This window comes from Dipodomys spectabilis, unplaced genomic scaffold (assembly GCF_019054845.1).
Source record: "Dipodomys spectabilis isolate Male_0828 unplaced genomic scaffold, ASM1905484v1 ptg000572l, whole genome shotgun sequence".
NCBI lineage: Eukaryota > Metazoa > Chordata > Mammalia > Rodentia > Heteromyidae > Dipodomys > Dipodomys spectabilis.
The window spans coordinates 393,086-414,231 of record NW_024871249.1 but is presented as its reverse complement, the minus strand read 5'-3'; the positions used below and the strand labels follow the sequence as shown (position 1 = coordinate 414,231).

General features: G+C 35.3%; 1 non-coding gene across 1 annotated transcript; it reads right to left on the bottom strand.

Moving 5' to 3' along the window:
• Positions 1–3,749: 3,749 nt before the first annotated feature.
• Positions 3,750–3,856, bottom strand: LOC122100233. The gene has a single exon (XR_006146142.1). It is a non-coding gene; the product is annotated as a U6 spliceosomal RNA (small nuclear RNA).
• Between the last annotated feature and the right edge of the window lie 17,290 nt (positions 3,857–21,146).

Here is a 21,146-nt window from a genome sequence, read left to right as displayed (position 1 = left end):
ATTCATAAATACACTCTGCAACTGTTAGGTTTTCACATTGATACTTATGTTGATGGTTTGTAGTATGAATACAGACATGTGGATATATTTCTCTTTTCTTTACATCCCTATATCAATTGAATGAAACAGGTTTCCCACAGTCTCCAATTTTCAAGCCATCATTTATAAATCAATGTTGAAATGATTTTTTTTCAGATACTTATGTCAAATTCCTGATAATGATTGAAATCACAAAATAGACACATCTTGGTGCCCAACTAAGTCCACAATTAGAAACCCTCACCTTTCCACACCTATCATAAATATGACCAAGATTCTTACTTGTGAAACTTCCTCTTCTGTCGTCAAATACTTCAACTCTATTGATTAAGTAGAAATCCAAAACTCTATAATAGTTTTTGTAAAGTATATCCTTGTAAAATATCCAGCAAAAGCTATTTTATGTAGTAGTAGGAATGTTGTGGACAAGGAATGTAAAATCAGCTATACAGTGACAATTTGTGTTGTAGATATGCGTGACAAATTACACACAAGTTGAAAACAACATTTGATTTATTGAATATGGTTTCATGAAAGTGTCCTGAATTATAGTCAAAAATAGCTTAATCTTCTTTGAACATTTCAGAAATATAATGGGAAATTCTGAAATGACTCATGTGTTCTTGCCTTATATATGCGAGAATCTCTACAGAAGTATGGTATCTCCCTGTGTACATTTACTCCCACCACCCCAAATTAATAAATGTATGCTGATATTTTATGTATACATGAAAGAATCTATTTTTGCCATGCCACAGGCCTTACAAAGAAGTCACAGAGCCTTTCTGCAGATTAGATATCATGAGAAATATTGAGATACATTAGCATCTTCTATCTTGAAAAATACAGTGCAAAAGTTTTTGATTTACCAAACCTATAAAATTTTCCTACCTTTTCTTCCATTTGGAACACAGAAGTTGATAAGAAATTTGTATGAAGGATCAAATATCACTATATTTTTCTCATATTTTATTATTATGTTCTGCAGCAATAATGAAATGCATTAGAAACAACTACATGAAAGAAAAAAAACCATTTAAATACTTATCTTAGGGTTCATTTCCCGAACATCACCTTATCTGACCGTTTCTGCTTGACTCAGATATATACTAGATATTGCAAATAAGGGAAATCATGGGACCTATGTTTCTTTGGGCTTGGCTTATTTCACTTAATATAAGACTATTTCTTTGTTGCTTTGTATGACCCTCCCCCACAGTATAACCCCTGATTTCACTTATTTGATGTCGGTAAAATTTGTGGAGGGGAAGGGGAAAAACAAGTCGTTTAAATAAGGATGCAGGTGGACCTGTTGCAACAATGAGAAGTACAAGTCGTTATGTCGAAAACGAACTTTACAACTTTGGTGGGGGGTGGGCGGGGAGAATTAGGTGGGGGGCATGGGGAGGATGATAAGGAATGGGAAGGGGAAACAAAGGAGGAGGCTACAATGCTTGATAAGAAATGTACTCATTATCTTGCCCTTGTAATTGTAACCCCTCTGGACAGTATTCTCACAATAAAAAAATAAAAATTACAAAAAAGAATAAAACAAAACAAAAAAATGAACAAGGAAATTGAGTAGTGGTTGGAGAGAAATGCAAAACTTAATAATAGCAGTTATTGTTAAAAATTTTCACTCCTCTTCTCACATTTATTTCATTCCAACTTTTTCATTGTATACACAACTTCTCAAAATTACACTTCGACACTCTTTTCCAAAACATTCAAAGTTTGTTGAACGTTTATAGTGTGACAATAGTAGTCAATCTATTTCTTTAAGTAGATGGTCCAGTTCTTCAAACTTTACTCTAAAGTTTTCATTCAGGCTCAGTTATTTCTTGGCACAGGTTCAGAAATATATCTCTTATGAAATATTTATGAATATGTTATTCATACAGGAAAATTAGAAGGCATCCTTCAATCGTTGCTGAGGAAAGAAAATATACAGTGGATATACTATATAACTTTATTGCAATGAACATAAATCAACATGATAGTTTGTTTTCCATTTCAATATTTGTGAAGGAATGCATAAAAACAAATCACAAAGAGTGATTATTTCATACATGTATCCTACCAAAGGTACGTACTTAAAGGTAGGCATGTAAATACTTTCAGGTACAATTGACAAGCAAAGTGACATCACTCAAATAAATAAACTCTTTTTACGTTCGCATATGTGAACAGAACAATTACCATTATGAAGTAACAGTCACATTGTGAAGTTGAAGTAAATATCTTCTTCAGGCAAAAAAAATATGTAATGTCACCAGTCAGTATAACCATGGAAATATGGTTTGATATGATATCATATCAAACTTTGATATGAACATGGAAATGATTGTCATTAATTTACATTAACATTTCATTGTTAAGAATATTTTCTCAAATATCTATTACTTTGAGAATTCTATGCCAGAGCATACCAATATTTGGAACAAAACTTGCCTGAGACTGAGCCCAAGGTAAGAGGTTTGAAGCAATGACCCAATCATGGTTTCAATCCTAATTACCAAGGAAGAAATATAAAAAATATATTGTACAACCTGTGATTAATTTTATCATGATTGATAAACTGGAAAGTCTGGAAAGTCTCCTGAGTTTTAAATTCCAAAAATCATATTCATGTGCCCTGCTTCACCGTATGAGTGCTGAAACAGAGTAGGGAAAAATTGTGACACAATTTCAGTTTCTACACATACACCCACACCCACACACAGAAACACATACACAAAGATTTACAAATAGATTCGAAACAAAAATATCTGATCATGAACAGAAATCTTCTCACAGGTGTATAATTACAAAGACAGGTTGGTTAAAACCTGAGACATTAGCAAGTAACCTAGTCTCCTACATTGTCATAGATTCTCTTATCAATTCACAGAATTCTTGTTTCATTCACTTTTAGAATCCAAAATAATTATGCTTCCATAAGTAAGATATATTACTGTAAGAGAACAGGATTAGTATTACCATGGAGTTACATTCAGTATTAAACAACCGAGGAAGTTAGAGAAATATCACTGCCCCTCAAATATTACTGAGTTTCAAAGAGAAAATTCAAAACAGTCCAAATAGAGAGTGAATAAAATCTAAATGACCCTTATTTCATTTAAATTAACTCTACAATTCTGGAAATACCCATGAGTATGGGGCATTATTTGTACACATTGCATTCCTTTTCTGTCTCTGGTTTTTTTTTTTTTTTTTTTTTTTTTTTTTTTTTCAGATTTGTAAGTTTATTTGCGCAATGTACGACAGCTACATAATGACTCACATTCATGATATTCCATCACTGAGGAAAACTGCTAAGAATGGTCCGTGTGCGAAATAATTCCTTAGAGAAACACGGAGCTGGAAAAAGAATCACTGAGCAGACCTTAAAAAGAGTTCACTGCATAACATGACAAAAAAGCACAAAGGCTCATTCAGAGAACAAGTTGTGTTCTCCTAACTGGAAGTTATCATTTCACCATGACTTACACCAGACATTAAGATTAAACTAACACTGGTGTTTCTTTTGCCCCTTCCCCCCAAAAAACAAAAATATAACTGCATGTCACTATAGCAACATCCAAAACAGATCAATTTGTTACGATCACTATTTGGTAGAGCAAACTTTACCCCCAAAGGAAAAAATTAAATTAAAAAATTTTAAAAAATTTGAAGACTTAAGTCGGTTTTTTTTCTTTTGTCATAGGAATAAAAATATGGAACGCTTCACGAATTTGCGTGTCATCCTTGCGCAGGGGCCATGCTAATCTTCTCTGTATCGTTCCAATTTTAGTATATGTGTTGCCGAAGCGAACACTGTCTCTGGTTTTTATTGGAGGTTTTAATTGGGCTTGAACTCTGGGCTTTGGTGAAAGCCCAGGTCTCTTCCCATCAAGGCGAATGCTCTACCAATGGAGCAACAATTCCACTTCCAATTCTGAGGTGATGAATTAGTGATGAGAGACTCACAGAGGTTTCTGATGGGCAGCCATGAAACCTGTTTCTCAGATATCAGACTCCTACAGGGTTCTTTACTCTGATATCTCCTCTGGTGATGGCATTTTTTGCTTGTTTGTTATCTTCTTTCATGCACACTGGAGGTCTACGAGTAACCATGATTTTCCTCAAGGATAATTCTCTATAATATTCCATTTTTGAGAGGCTTCATTCCCTAAATGAAGCTGAGAAAAATACTTGACTTTATTGATTTGTAATGAGAGCCTCATGTGTAAAACACTTGAGATGCTAGAATTAACAGCATTGTCCCCTGGCCTGGCTTGTGTGGTTTTTGACCACAAAAATCATTTCCCACATCCTGTACATTTTCCTCTGCATGAAGAAGGATGCTAATCGCATTAATCACAAGAATAAACATATTCAGTTGATCAAAAACTAAATTGATCTGTACATTTTGAAAATAGTGTGTGATTTAGAACTCTCTATAATCTTCATGAATAAGAAAGTTGTTCTCCTTTGTAAGGTTGAATTTTTCTAATAGTGTTAGTCCCCAAGTAGCTCTTTCTTCCCTATATAAATTGCCAAGTAATCCTTCAGACAATATTGCAATAGATTTGACATACAGCTTACAATCAAATACATTTTCTCTAAAATGCTTATTAACTTTTCAGGTATAGAATACATGAGGCCTCACCATGATGACCAGCTTATATATAAATAATTTGATAGTAATTTGAATAAGCTTGTTTTTTCAGTACTGACCACAAAGGAAATAGTTGAAAACATCAATGAATCTAGAATCCATTGTCTCACTTACAAAAGGTTGAGGGCCAATATTGGCAAGCAACACCAATCACAAGATTCCAAATGGAACAAATGCATATGAAGAATACCTCACAAGCCAGTTACAGTTCATTTTTTCCTGTATTTGTTCCTTGCCATGTGAGTAAGAAAGAATTCTTATTTTAACATTCCATAAATTCAAAAATACCATCTATTCTGTGATTACATAAGTACAAGCATATATCAGCAGTTACAATTCCTTAAGCAATCCCATAGATACTCTCACTCAGAGATGCAATAACTTTTGAGGTTATACATTTATTTTGATTCAAAATATTGAATGCTTTCATATTTCATGCAGGAATGTGAAATTACAAATCCATATATGTATAGGTGTTTTAACATTCACTGTAAATTCATTTATTTAATATAGATCTATATCTTATAGAGCTACTTCATCAATTTCAGGATGAAGACATAGTACCCACCAACATGTGAATACATTTATTAATTTCCGGTTGAACATACTCCAATTCACAATTTCACAACTGATGAGATGGGTAAATCCTGAAACCATGACAATGGGAACAAAAAATATTTGTCTGACATATCATTGTCATCTACTCCTTCCCTGCTTGAAATTGATTATAACAGAATGAGAAAAAAAAAGAAATAAAAAGAAAAATATAAACACAGAACAAGAATAAGGCGAACATTCAGATAAGGTAATAATGATTTGAAGTAGTTTGGGTGATAACATTTTTTATTGGTCCCAGTGAAATCATACTTGATGTTTATCATGAATCACAGATTCACCAGATCATAGAGAAATTCAAAGCTTACATTATAGTGAGGAAAATTTATGCATTTGGAGACCAGAATGTTTATTCATTTATCCTATTTCTTTACTTTCATTTTTGACAGAGGATAGGGTGTCCTAGTAAAAACACCTGTGATTATACAGCAGGCATGTGAATCCAGAGCACATTGTGCCTCAGCAGATTCACTGGTATAAACAGACACAAGTATTCCAAAATGCACATCAACAGTACTAAGAGTTCTCACTACCAATCCCATATGTGAAGTAGCAGGATCACAAACACTGACAGACACAAAGACCCGAGGATACACATTCACAGCGCAAAGTGCCCCTCGTACAAGTGATACATATGCCTGAACAGACTAGCCCAAGCTTACAGACCTGAGGGCTCCAGAGGAAAATTCTCAGTCCTGTACTTCAAGTTGAAGGCCCAAAATTCAAGGTGAGGCCCTGATTTCAATCTTCAGACCCAGATTTAAAGGACCAGGGTGCCAGTGAAACTACCAGCCCATGAGTTCATGTCCCAGGCTTTAAGTTCAAGGCCAGGTTGTGAGTTTAGGTCCCAGGCCCAGTTTCAGGCCCAGCTATGGGTTCAAGTCCCAGGTAGACAGTTCAAGGTACAAGCACCCAGTTTGAAGCCTGGGTTTTGAGTTCAAAGTCCAAGCCTCGAGTTCAAATCACAGGCCCAAACTTCAAGGTCCATGTTCTAAATTCAAATGCCACACTGAGAGTTCATGGTGCAGTCTCTGAATTTAATTCCCAGATTTTAAGTTCAATATCCAGGCCAAAAGTTCAGTCTATGAGTTCTAGTAATAAGCTTTGGGTTAAATAGCCCAGCTAAGAGTTTAAGATCCAGGCCAGGAGTTCAAATCCCAAGCCAATGGTTCAAGATTCAGGCCAGGAATTCAAATCCCAAGTCGAGAATTCATGTACCAGGCCATGAGTAAGAATCCCAGGCTGAGAATTCAAGTCACAGGTGCTCAGTTCAAGGCCCAGTCCTTGAGTTGAAGGTCCATGGCCACTGTTTAAATTACAGGTCATAAGTTCTGGATCCAGGTCCTGAGTTTAATGCCTAGGATATAAGTTCAAGTCCCAAGCCTGGGTCAAGGCCCAGGCTGTGAATTGAAGTTCTAGGACCCATGTTTAAGTTCCAGGGGCCCTCTTTCTCCTATAGTTCAACATTGTAGGATCAAGGACCAAGCTGTGAGTTGAAGGCCAAGTCTTTGAGTTCAAAACCCAGACCCAGAGTTTCAGGCCCAGTCTATGAGTTCCAGTTCCAGATTCCAATTCAAGTTTGAGGCACCCAGTTCAAGGCACAGATTACAAATTAAATGCCAAAGCATTGAATTCAAGGCTCAGGCCCAGAGATCAACTACCAGGCTTTCAGTTTAAGGAGCACACCAGGAGACGAAGGCCCAGACCATGAGTTGAAGGCTAAGGCCTTCACCAGTATCCCCTTCTTGCTCAGTTCAAGGTCCATGACCCCAGTTCAAAAACCAGGATATAAAATCAAATCACAGACTGTCAGTTAAAGGCCCTGGAATTGAATTTATGGCCCTGATTGGGTGTTCAAGGCCCAGACCTAGGAATAAAGCACAGATTGTGAGATAAATGCCCAGACTATCATTTCAAGACTCAGGTTGTGAGTTCAAGGCCAAGGCCCAGAGTTTCAGCCCCAAATATGAGCTCTATTCCTAGGCCCCAAATTCAAGGCTCAGGGACCCAGTTCAAAGCCTGCTAGTTCAAAGCCCAGGCAGGATTTCCAATCTCAGGGTGCAAGTTCAAGGTCCATGCAACATTTCAAGTACCACCTCATGAGTTCAAGCTCCAGCTGTGCATTGAAGTCCCAAGCACTAAAGTTAAGAATAAGCCATGAGGTGAAGTTCCAGATCCTTATTTTACAGTCCAGGTCAAGTTCATGTTCCAGGCTTTGTTACCATCCCCTGCCTCATGTTCAGATTGCACACTGTGAGTTCAAGGCCTGAACACAGTACAAACAAGGTCCAGGCAAGGTCTAGTTCAAATCCCAGGTTGTGAGTTCAATGCCCAACAAGGGAGTTGAAGTCCCAATCCTGAGTCCAACTAACAAGCTCCAAGTTCAAGTTCCAGGACCAATTAATTTCCTGGGCTGTGTTAACATCCCTGGCCCCTTGCATACTGCAAGTTCAAGTGACTGACACTGAGTTCACGGTCCAGGTCCAAGTCCTATTTTGTGAGTTCATAGCCCAACTTGCAAGTTCCTGTCCCAACGCTGAGTTCAATTCTCAAGGTCGAATTCCAGGCCCCAAGTTCAAGGCCTAGGACACAAGTTAAATGCCAGGGATGTGCCCTGATTGCAAGTTCCAGGCTAATAATTCAAGACCCAAGGCCCGAGTTCATTGCTTATGATTCAAACTCAAGTCCCCGGCACTGAGTTCAAGATTAAGTTCCTGAGTTCAAGGAGTGCTCAGAATTTCAAGGCTCATACTGGGACTTCCAGTTCCAGTTTCCAAATTCAGGTCTCAGGCCCTGCGTTCAAGGACCAGTTTAGAAAGTGAAGGCTCAGGGCCTGAGTTAAAGGCTTAACCTGGGAATTCAAGTCCTAGGTGCCTAGTTCAATCCTCCGGTCCTGAGTTTATTCCATGCTGAAAGTTCAAATCCTTAGCCCAAATTCAAAGCCCACCAAAAAGTTGAATACCTAGGTCCCAACTTCAAAGCCTAGGCTGTGAATTCAAATCTGAAGCCTTGAGTTCAAATCCTAGGCTCTGAGATCACGACTTAGTGTAAGAGTTTAAGTCCCAGGCCCTGAGTTTAAAGTTCTGGGCACAATCCAAGTCCTAGGTCCTGATTTCAAGGGCCAGGCGTGAGTTCAAGTTCCAGGCTGTGAATTTAAATCCCAGGTTTCCACTTCCAGCAGAAGTTCAAGGTGCAGGGCCCCATTCAAATAACACATTTTGAGATGAAGGCCCAAGCTGTGAGCTCAAGGTTCAGCGTGTGAATTCAATGTGTAGGTCTATAACTTCAGGCCCACAAATAAGTTCTAATCCCATCCCAGTTCAAGGCCTAGGAGCCCAGTTCAAATGCTGTTTTGAGTGCTAGTCCAAGGCCTTGAATTTACTCCCAGTCCAAGAGTACAAGTGAAGGCCGTGAGTAAAAATTATCGGGTCCCAAATTAAAATTGTAGTCTCAGAGTTCAAGGTCCAGGGAACCAGTTCAAATTCCAGACCACATGTTCAAGTCCAAAGCTGTAAGTTCCAGGCTGATGTCAAAGTTCCAAACCCAAATATGAATTCAAGTCCCAGGACTCCCGTTCAAGTCCCAGGCACGGTTTTCAAGGTCCAGTGCTCCAGGTCAATCTCAGACCCTGACTTTAAGGCCCAAGCCAAGATTTAGTCTGCTGCAGTAATTTCAACTTCCAGGAGGTAATTCAAGGCCCAGGCACTACTGTCCAGGCCCATCCTGAGTTCAAGGGCCAGGCCATTGGTTCAAGTCCCAGACAGCAAGTTATACTCCCAGGTTCTGAGTACAGGTCCCAAGCAATGAGTTAAAGTCCCAGAACTGCAATTCAAAGAGCAGTCCACAAGTAAAATGACCAGGCCTCATAATCAAGACCTATTTTCTAGTTCTGACTAGACAGCAATATACTTTCTATAGTTAATAAGCCACAAATCAATCTTTAATTGTTACTATTTTCTTCCCTTCTTCATTTCTTTATTTTCCTACTGATAGCTAGGAACAAGTTGAAGATAATATCTTTAGTAAACAAACATGTTGCATCATTTGAACATTAGGAAAGTTCTTATGTTCATAAATGGTGCCTGCTGAAAAGTGACCATAACACATAACAAAAATAAATCTTACTGGTGCTAATTTACTAAAGCAAATTGACTTGGGTTACGCTTGAATGTTGTCTATACATAAAACTTTCATGTTCATTCTCTTACTCCATTCTGACACAAACTTGTTCATATTGTTGTAAGGGTAGAGTTTGTTTCAGAATGACAGTGTTTATTTTTATATACAGGAATGGTAATTAGCAATATGTTTATTAAAAACATTATTAAAGACATTTTCAGAATATATTCAACTTATAGCAAAAATATTCCTCTGCATTACTTTATGTGCTTCATCTTTTGTATGTCTTTTTATGACTTTTTAATTCATATCTTAGATACATAGTAATGTAAAATACTAGTAAAGTGGGCTAAGATTTCTCAAAGCAACTACTTGCAAATATAAAATACACAGAGCAAGAAAAAGACAAGATACCAGAATGGTTGTCTCATATACATATACGTATACATATACGTACATATATATATATATATATATATATATATATATATATATACAGATATATATACAAATATCAACGTTGGTATATAACACAAAACGAAAGCATTTAAACTATAAAGAAATATTAGTGAATGTGTGGGTTTATGTACATACATGTAGGTTTATGTATTTGGGTTCCACATAATAGGAAGAATTTGCATATTTCCTAGAATACAACTTGATTGTAGAATTTTCAATCAAAGCCTTGCCTGACAGATCTATCCAGAAATCATGAAATCAAATTATTTATTATTAAAAATAGTTATATTCAAAGTTCTAAAAAGTGAAATCAACATGTGTAATGACGTACAGAATGTGGTCCATTGTATTTGTCACTATTCTAGAATTAGGTAGATCCACTAGCAATAGTTTTCATAAATACCAAGTAATTTTTTTCTTTTTTGGGTCCAGTCGTGGGGCCTGAACTCTGGGCCTGGGTGCTGTCCCTCAGCTCCTCAGCTCAAGGCTAGCACTCTACCACTTGAGCCACAGCGCCACTTCTGGCTTTTTTCTTTTTGCTTATGTGGTGCTGAGGAATCGAACCCAGGGCCTCATGCATGCAAGGCAAGCACTCTACTACTGAGCTACCTTCCCAGCCCCCAAGTAATTTTTTAAAAACATCTCCTACCCAATATTATCGAGTCAGATTCAAGAAACTTTGGGAGTAGAGAGACTTAAGCAAATTAGTAGTATGTATTACTCAGTGGCAAGTTCCTTCATTAAATATCTAGTGTATGTGAACAATACTGAGAATATAAGTAATTGTTATTAAAATAATAAGGAATGGATAATGTGGATTGTCAAATCTCCCTGTTTGGAATTGCTCTTTTGTGAACCTGAGGAACTGAAGAATTTCAATATTGCTATGTGTCAAACATAACACAATTCTAACAAAACCACGAAGGGAGAAAACTATTAAAAGCCATGATTTGTCTTTAAATGTAGAATCAGGCAAAATCCTTGAGCAAAAACAAAAACATGGGCACTTAGGAACTGATAAAGGATGGTTTAGGAGTGCTTGCTATCTGAGGAAGTAAGACAGGAGCCCTCTCTGAAGTTCATAGAATAGATTCCCTTCAGAAGACTTCTCAGGAGGAAAGATGAGGTTTTGTGTCTATTGTGGATATGTTCATCATTGTTTTGATAGGACAAATCAAGCTCATGTAAGAATCAGGATCTCTGGACTTCCAGACCAACATGTGTTTCTGACAATTGAGTCAAAGTCTAGGATAACATCCAAATTCTTATATTCTTCAGTGAATTAGAATTCATTTCAACTATATTAAAATTCAGTAATTTGATCAGTAGATGGCTTTCTCCCTGTTACTGACTAGCCTGCAATTTGATCCTCATTCTAATTCCTTCTGCTAGCCAGTCCTGTTTTCATTATCTCTGTTGTGTAGGCTACTGCATTGTAAGCTACTTCATACAAGATACTTTGGTTAACACCATTTTCAATGGAAGAAATAGAGATAAAATAAGACTACATTTGAAATCACTAAGCAGATGGAGTAGGCATCAGCCGGTTTTCTTCATTAAAGGAGCCTACTGATAGCTACAATTACTAATTATTCATGCACATTGTATATGTTGGTAAAATATAATTTGATAGGACAGTGTCTCATGAAGAACCAAAAAATCACTGAAGTTTTATTCTAGTGAATGGCATTCAAGGATTCATTAATATTTGGAATATGTTCTAACAATAATCAAGCAAAAGGTGCACACAGGATAAGTAACAAAGAAAATGATTCAATGAACGGTTTCCTTCATGGCACTATGGAGTTGGAATGTCATGGACCAATTTGAAAAACTATTCAAAAATGGTTTCTCACAAATAAGTATTCTGAGGTAATCATCTGAATTGTTTGATGATAAAGAAATTATGGTACCTCTGAAATGGAGGACTTCATACAAATTTCAATGACTATACTGGCTTTAATTACTTTGTCCAGGTGTTTTGTACCTTGACAACATCCAAACACAGAATCAGAAAATGTGAATATTTATAAATGCTTTGCTCACCACAAACAGGCTTCCATTTTCCTGACATGAACACTTATGCAAATTAGTAGAAATTTATAAAAATGGATGTTTCTTAACTTATGTTGGTGACTGTCTAAAGGTCGGACATATTCAATCTCTGTATGTATTCTCACATTTTTCAATTTTAATATGCATTGTGAAACATTTCTCCTTATATTGATTCCTTGGTCTTTCTACAGTCTCTCCACAATCCAATAGGAATAGAAATTGCTTAAGGTAAACAATAGACTCTCTTTTCCAGGATTGAAGTATTAGTTTTGAATGAAGCTCAAGAAATGTACTCATGTTAAATTTTTCTGCAAATATTGCAGCCAATATTTTATGTTATTCAATAGGAAAAATACTAATGACTAAATATGCACATCACCAGAAACAACCTGTTTTCAAAACCAGCATATGTGATGATCATCATCTGTACTTACATAGCTGACCTATACTCTAACCTATATTCTAACTACACTATTCCTCTTTCTATCACAAGGTAGAACTACATAAAGTATGCTTTGAAGAACAGCCTAATTAGCAACAGGAATAGTTCCACAGTACTATTTATTCATGGGCAATACTATTTGAAAACAAATTGTAATTCAGAAAAAAAAAGATAAGCATCCGGTTTGTATGAAAAATGAAATACATTACGTGGGAAACAAGTAGTACTTAGTGCTTCAGCTCATGTGCAAAATTGTTAAAATTGGTATAACCTTGGGAAGCATGTCCTTCTGGCACATCAGTACTTTCAAAATGTGCAGATAATAGAGTGTTTTAGCGTTTATCCTAATTGTATATTTGAAGGTGTAATTTTTCCTTGTCATGTAAGAGAAAATGATCAATAGCATTTTTTTCTAAAATTCTCATGAAGAAACATTTTGAAAAAACAAGATTGCATTGATCTCAAGGAAACAGTATCTAATATGTATTTTTTCAATTTGCTCTATGAAAGACATAGAAAGAAAGATTTCCTTGACTAATTTCCTTCTTCATATTTCATGCATTTTTTGTTGATATATTTTGTTAATATTCAATAAGGAAATTACATTCCTTCTTTATGAATTTATTACTAGGGTACTGGAAATCTCAAAGTGTGGGCCCTGATGATTATCTCCTGAAATTAATCCAAATGAAGTGTATTTGAAATGACACATTGAAAGTTTAATATAGATCATTGAATCTGAATTCCTGCCAATAATTATAGAGTCCACACTTCATATCAGATACAATCCATTACTCAAACAATGTTTGTTTCCCTTTAGTTTTGAGGAGCAAGTCCAGTCTCAAATTATAATCATCCCAAAAGAACAGGAAAAAATGTAAATCCAAATTAATAGAAATATGTTGAAATGTATGATTTTTGCAATCGTCAACCAAATTTTAACTTAGTTGTAATTGACAGGTAATGATTTTATCTCACTATACCTGAGCAGTATCTACTGAATATTTTTCAAGACCAGTTTTATCTATTCTTGATGTGATTGGTATAGGAAGTTATAAAACCCATTAGGATCTCGTGGGTTCAAACTTATTAGGATTGTCCCTTCCAAATGATCAACACAAATAGATCATTTGCAATAATTGGCATATGTATGTAGTAATATTACCAGATAAGCAGAAAAGCAAAAAGTGATATAGATTTACAGATTATAGATAGAGAGATAGAAAGAGAAAGACAGATAGATAGATAGATAGATAGATAGATAGATAGATAGATAGATAGATAGATAGACAGACAGATAGATAGAGTTAATGTAATACTATATGAAATGATGTTACATGAAATGAAAAAAGACATGGACAGAAGATGTTTTTCTTTGTTTTCCTTGAGTTTAATTTACTACATGAATTTTGTTGTTGTTTCTACTTTATGTTCTTCCTTCTATGGTATATTCTTGTCACTGCATTTGATTTTGGTACCTATTTTCTATATGAATTGGTGTAATTTGCAAGGAGAAGGAGAAAAATAAAATTCTGAAACAAGAACACAAAATATGACCCATTCAAATAATGATACTCACAGGACACTGTCATTGGAAATGAAGTTTACCACATTGGGATGGAGAAAGTGTATTGAAGGTAGAGGAGGAAATGTTAGTGGGAAAAAAAGGATGGGGTAACAATGATCCACAAGCAATATACCCATTAACGACATAAATGTAACTCTTCTGTACAGCATCTTTTCACAACAACATGTTTGAAAAACGACAAAAAATAGCACCACAAAACAAAAATGCAGTAATTATGGCATCCAAATTCCTTATTACTCTATTTCATAGAGGTAGCTTTATCACATATGACAATTTTTGCATTGTGAGATTTTTCTTCTTTTTGAGTTCTCAAAGGAAAATAGCCTTTCCTGAAAGGTACAGAAAATATGACCAGGATTTAAGAGAATATACCGGTTGATATTAGACTGCATTATTCTCTATGGCTAAGTTGAACAAACTGTATTGAGGAATGATCACCTTTGTTTTCTATTCTCAACGGTGGAATTCTATTGATTTAGGCAGAAAATTGAAAAGCAATTAAACTAAAACTAAAATGAATTATCATGTTTACTTCATGCTTACTGATATTCAGAATGACTACTCCCAAAAAATTCTTGTCAAATATATTCTGCTTTGAAGAAGACAAGCAACATGAAATTAGAAGTATACATTCTGGTTGGGAAATGAAAGCGTCCTAAGGAAAAAATAAAACAAGAAAAAGAAAACTAACAACAAAAAAAAAACCACACTTTTATTATAGTGCAATGTCCAGCCAAAAGAAGGTATAGTTTATCAATTTAATTAGAAGTAGTATTTCATTATGTAACAAGAAAATGAAGTAGTAACTTACAGTTAGTGTTAAAAATGGGATTTGTACTTGGCTAAATTAACTTCTCAGCAACTTAGCTTTATATACTATACTTTTGGTGGTTTTGGGGGTAGAAATATAACTTGCCAACAGTTGTAACAGAATGTGGAATTTTTCCTAAAATTTATGTATCTCACCATATCAAAACCTAAAATATATTTACATGTTGCTGGGTTCAATAGAGTTTTTGACAAATCACATTATTAAAATATTCAGCATGTCTTCTCTCTTTGAAGCTCCTTCAACAATATGAGTAACTACTAAAATCTAAACCGCACACTGCATTAACTAGTTTACTCAGTGATCAACTGTGATAGAATGACTCTCTCAAAACTACGGCAGTAGTCTATTTTTGTCTAAAAGTTTTCTTGAAAGTTCTAGTTCAAAAGTCAGTTGGCATTCCTGTGTTTGGGGCAATCAAATCCATTTGAAATTTCTGTAAAATATAAAATTTTGTAAAGATTTATTTGGTGCTAAAAAGTAATTCCTTATTTCGAGAATACTATTCATTGGTAACAACACAATACTTATATTTTTTCTGTGCAAAAGTCCTTAATATACTTTCTGTAATCATGAAATAACTGGCTCGTATACTCACCTGGATTGCTATAGATCCAAAATTCTGAAAATAGCACTTGTCTGGGGCTGGGAAGTTGGCTCAGTTGTAGAGTGCCATGTATGAGGCCATGGGTTCGATTGCTCAGCACCAAATAAGCAGAAAATGTCAGATGTGGTTTTGTTGCTGAAGTGCTAGAGCACTAATCTTGAGCTGAAGATTTAAAGGACAGTGCTCAGACCCAGAGTTCACGCCCCATAACCAAAAAATTAAATCAAAAATCCTCGTATACATCCCAGTGTTATGCAATGTATATGCTGTGATGAGAAAACTGAGATGAATTGATTCAAGAACTGTATTAACTTACAAAAAATTATGACGTAATACGATTTAAAAAATCTTCAATATAATTACAAAAGGCATGCCTTGCATAATTCTGCCCTACGTTTAAACAAACAATCTTTTTATTTCCTTTTAGAACTGTGCAATATTTGTAAAGTAGTAATAGTCAAGGTATGTAGTGATAATAAGAAAAGCTATAGAATTAATTATATTTTCATAAATATATGAATGTCAAATGTGAATATTTCAATCAACAGCACAATGTGAGGAGTTTCTTTTTTTGAGGGGAGAGGTTCGGTCATAAGGCCTGGGTGCTCTCCCTCAGCTCTTCAGGTCAAGGCTAGCGCTCTACCACCTGAGCCACAGTACCAGTTCCGGCTTTTTTCTTTTTGCTTATGTGGTGCTGAGGAATCGAACCCAGGGCCTCATGCATGCAAGGCAAGCACTCTACCATTGAGCCACCTTCCCAGCCCAATGTGAGGAGTTTCTGAAGACTGAATCCTGTTTAAAATTATTTTCCACATATCTGTATTTTCAGGCCTGTATTGAAAGGGAACATCGATATTTTTAAACCCTGTAAATGGTAGAGAACTTAGTGGGTATCCTATTTGAATGATAAGAGAGTATTTTAGGCAGGAAACATAAAAATGGTTTATTTTAAATATTTTTTCTAGTTGCCATATTTTACATATTTATGCTTTGACTAATCCTATTACAAGCATGGGAATATCTCTACTTCCCTAAATTATGTCAGAAAAATTTTGCTGTTGCAACTGAGAGGCATAAATTGAAACAAGATTGCACCAGATCAAACCAAATACTTCAGAAACATACATAAGAGAAAATTACAGGAAGAAATTGATAAGCACATAGCAACTGTTGAGTATACACACATTAACACTGTATTCTCTTTACACAAATATCTAGACTATTGTTATACTTCCCTCCTAAAAGAACTATAATTTGAGGTGACAATTATTTTCAAAATGAGGTTAAAATATTTGAAACATCTTTAGGTCACATTAAATGGTTTTGCCTAAATTTATAATTGGGAAATCATATTTCTCTAGCAAACTGCCTTAGGGGACTTTCTTCCAAGGAATTTCAAAGAGCAAATGGAGAATATTTCAGATTCAGCAGATGGAGTGCTATCTCAATTTGGCCAACTGTTAGAAGTTAGAATAAATTTTCATATGTAAATCAACCTTCATCTGAAAAGAAACAGAGCTAGTGATTTTAGAGCCACACATACAGTGTTGTTCTTGTTAGGTCAGCTGTGCATCTTCCATACAATTAAAGGTAGAATGTGTGAGTATAATTACTATTAACTGCATAAAATGTAGATCCTATGGAATGTCATCTGAACATTTATGCTTTCCCAGGGCACCTACACTGGAGGACATCTACTTAATCACTATACCCTTCCAGGCAGAAAATTAAATGAATAAATAACTCAATTCAAAACATAGTACAGGTAATGTAAAATGTCACTCATTTTCCAAGTTAGTTTACACAAAATTATTTTGGGAGTTGTTTCTCAAAAGGTGTTTATTCATGAAATGCGTTCCCTTTTTCAAAATTGTCAATGATAGTTGGTTATTGATGGTGAATTTTTTTTCATAATTTAGTGATTATGAGTCCTTAGTATTAACCCTGATTAATTATTCTTCATTACTCTTTCTGGTGAGCTACTTCTTATATTTTCCACTTTATTTCCCACATGAATTTCAGGAAATGTGCTTGCCTTCTGGATTTCTCTCTCCAGAGTTGCTACAAGCTAGGTAGAACTGATTATTGCGGAAGATATTCAAATACTTTCCTGTTTTCCTCAAATCAAAGGCATTGCAATGTCTCCCTAGGTCCATGTTTAGAAACTATATTTGTATGAAAAAAATAGAAATATTTTCTCAGGATATGAAACATCTGAATTACTACTAAATTCATTTGAAGTCCTCTGTTAGATATGAAGATTTCTCAATATTTAGTTAATATATATTTTGAACTTAAATGTTGGTAATGTTTCTGAATTATTTCTGTACTAATACTTGGTGCATAGCATATGGACGATAAACAGCCAAATTCACAGACTATTCTGATGAATTTAGTACATTTTTTCCTTTTGTTTTTTTTATTGTGAAAATATTGTACAGAGGGGTTACAATTACATGGGCAAGATAATGAGTACATTTCTTATCAAGCATTGTAGCCTCCTCCTTTGTTTCCCCTTCCCATTCCTTCCCATCCACCCCAGAAACCCCCACAATCCTCCTCCCTTCTCACCATAATTGTAAAGTTCATATTTGACATAACGACTTGTACATCTCATTGTTGCAATGGGTCCATCTGTATCCCTATTTAAACGATTTGTTTTATCCCCAAATTTTTAATAAAATTTTATTTAAAATGTATATTTTGTTTAGTGAGTTTTGTAGGCATTTCTACATTGTGGCTCACAGGTTGAATTATGAGGAAAAATTCTCAGGAATCTACTGAAAATGTATAGTCATAAACATGTTTCTATGCCTGGATTATATCATTTATTGAAAGCACACTTTGATACTTAACTGTGTGCTATTATTAACTGTTAGGAAGCAGTGCTAAAAGTTTCCTAGCACAGACAAAGATTTAAATTTGGGGAATTAATGGAATATTGGCCAGAAATTTAGAGAGCAGTTCTACAATTTTGTGATAAGAACAATATTGAAATTCGGTGTGTAGTGTCCTGGTATTTCAATCAAACCTAGAGAATATGACAAGAGAATGAACTTGTAGGAAGAAAACAACTGATATTCAGAAAATCTGTGAATATGAGTAATGTTTAGAACTGAGAGTAAAAGGAAAAATCATAAAATAGTTAACACGGGAGACTGATAACTAATGTGGGCACATTCAGGTGTCTGCTACTTATCTACAGATAAGTAGACTGACGAAAGCCCAGCAGGAAGCCCTTCCATCAAATACACATTTCATTTGCAGTGGTCTTTTACAGTGTCTCTTCTGTGTGGCACCTCAATTATTGTTCTACTGACATAATAATGTTCCTGTTCAAGATCTCACGTCCTTCATCAGCAATGCAGCATGTGTCAAGTGAAATGGTCCCTTCTGTCCCCAACATGGAAGGGAAGATTTCATTTCCGAGTGCTCAGATTTTCAACATAAAATTCACTGGAATTCTGCTAGGCCTTAATAGAAGGGTGCTGCTGGAGTTTTTAAATCTCTAACTCATATAAACTATGATTATGCTGTTTATACCTACATAGAACTGCTTTTTCAACACTCTCGTTTCGATAGTCTATTTGTTCTGGAGAAGGAATTATGCTCTTCCTTAAAAATAATCCCAGAAAAATGATCATTGAATTGTTATACTTAAGCCCTTGAAACAGGGTGACTGATGCTTAGTATACTTTTCTCCTTAATGAAATTGATCCATCCACGAATAAAGTAATTGTTTACAAATATAAATATTTTGATAAATGTATCTTAGGAAATATTTTACACCATGTAATATAAAAAGTTATGTAAACCATGTGCCTTATAATATGACATGGAGCCAGGCACCAGTAGCTCAGTACTGTAATGTAATGCTAGCTACTCAGGAGGCTGAGAGCTCAGGAACAAGGTTCAAAGCAAGCACTACCAGGAAAGTCCAGGAAATCTTATCTCCAATAAACTATAAGAAAAACACAAGTGGCACTGTGGCAAAAGTGAGATAGCACCTGCTGTTAGTTGAAGAACACAGGAACAGTGCCCAAGACCAGAGTTCAAGCTCCACTACTGAAGAAAAATAAAGAAAAAAAAAACCAATATGACATGGTTTTATGTGAAATAACAACTTTTGACGTAAAACTATGCTAAAAATTTTAAGAAATTAATGTGAGGGGAAAATGAAGTCAGGTTCTGATATAACGCTAACCCACCTGGGATTTTCACAAAGCCACTGGTGAGTAAGAGCAAGACAGTGAAGTACTCTATGTAGGTGCCAAATTAAGATATGAAGTGCAGTTAGGCCTGTTAACTTTCCCGGCCTAGAATGTATTGCCATATTTTGTGGAACTTTTCTTGACAACAAATAACAGACAAAAACAATGCACAACCATAATTCAAATGTGTGAATTTTTTTTGTGAAATATTTACTGATGTGTAATTGCAATTAGGAATAATATCTTTTAAAATTTCCCTTCTTGCAACTGGCATCTTCTGATACATACTAGTTAGGCTTTTGTACAAATGCTTAATCTGAGGGTTCTTCCCATATCTCTAAGGTCTTTTTGTTCAAGTCCCACACTCTATTACTTTGATGCTGCCTGTGTTCTGGTTATTCACTAGAAATAATATTTTAATATACTTTCCTCTTTCTGGTGGTATTGACCATCTAAATTCTCAGCCTCCTGAATAGCTAGGATTGGAAGTGTGAAACACCAGGACTCAGCTACAAAATTCTACACAAGAATATCTTAATGAAGATTCTTAAATGAAAGAAAAGTAAAATATGGTAAATTGACACTGAAAAGCTGTTTCAATGTTCTTTTAAATGGTAGCAAACTTCCTGCTATGTATGTGAAATGACTGAATGGCACAAGAAAAGGAATATGAATATCTTCTTGTTTTCAAAAGAAAATTTCTTATTTATATACAAGAGGTGAAGAACGTAAACTAGTACATGCTAGCAGATTGAATATAAAATGAGCTTTTCTTCTGTGTGTCAAAGTAAAGTAAACTACTAAGCAGAACTGGAGACCTTACTCTCTGGAGAGAAAAGCGCTAACATCATAACTGAAGGGATTACTTGCTTCTAGTGTGCCTTAGGGATGGGGGTACGGTATTGTATGATTGATAGAACCATAATTTCTTTGTCATGATTACTCAGTTTATTGAACATCATCCCATCCTACGGCAAGTCAATAGTTCCCTGCAGGAAGAAATGTTAAAAGCAAGATCGCAGAGCATCCACTATCTTTTCCCTTTTAAATTTCCTGCTACCTGTGGTATTGTAGAATTGAACACTTGGTGGCTTTTCTACCCTTTCTAACTCAAATATAAAAATATCCTACTGCTCATATTTCATTCCCGTGCCTACTCTCCAATCTGGTTTGATTGGTGTACTAATTGCCAGCGTAGTATTTATTCTTTTCCATGGCAGTTTACCTCAGGACAATAAATCAGAAATTCATATATTATAAATTAGGCCTAACCTTGGTGAATATACAACAATAGAAGATGGTTCTTCCTTAATGACTCCACAAAATTCTTGGTCATCTACTGAAGACATGTACTCATATGAAGAAGCTTTTATCACTATCATGTCATTCATCCAAAACTTGTCAGGGACTTCCACCTGGACTAAGAGCAGGGACTACTTCAGCATTTCTTAATGAGGATTAGAAGGATAAATGTGGGAAGAGTGAGGAATAATGAATGTTGTGAACTAATAAGTTTTGTGCA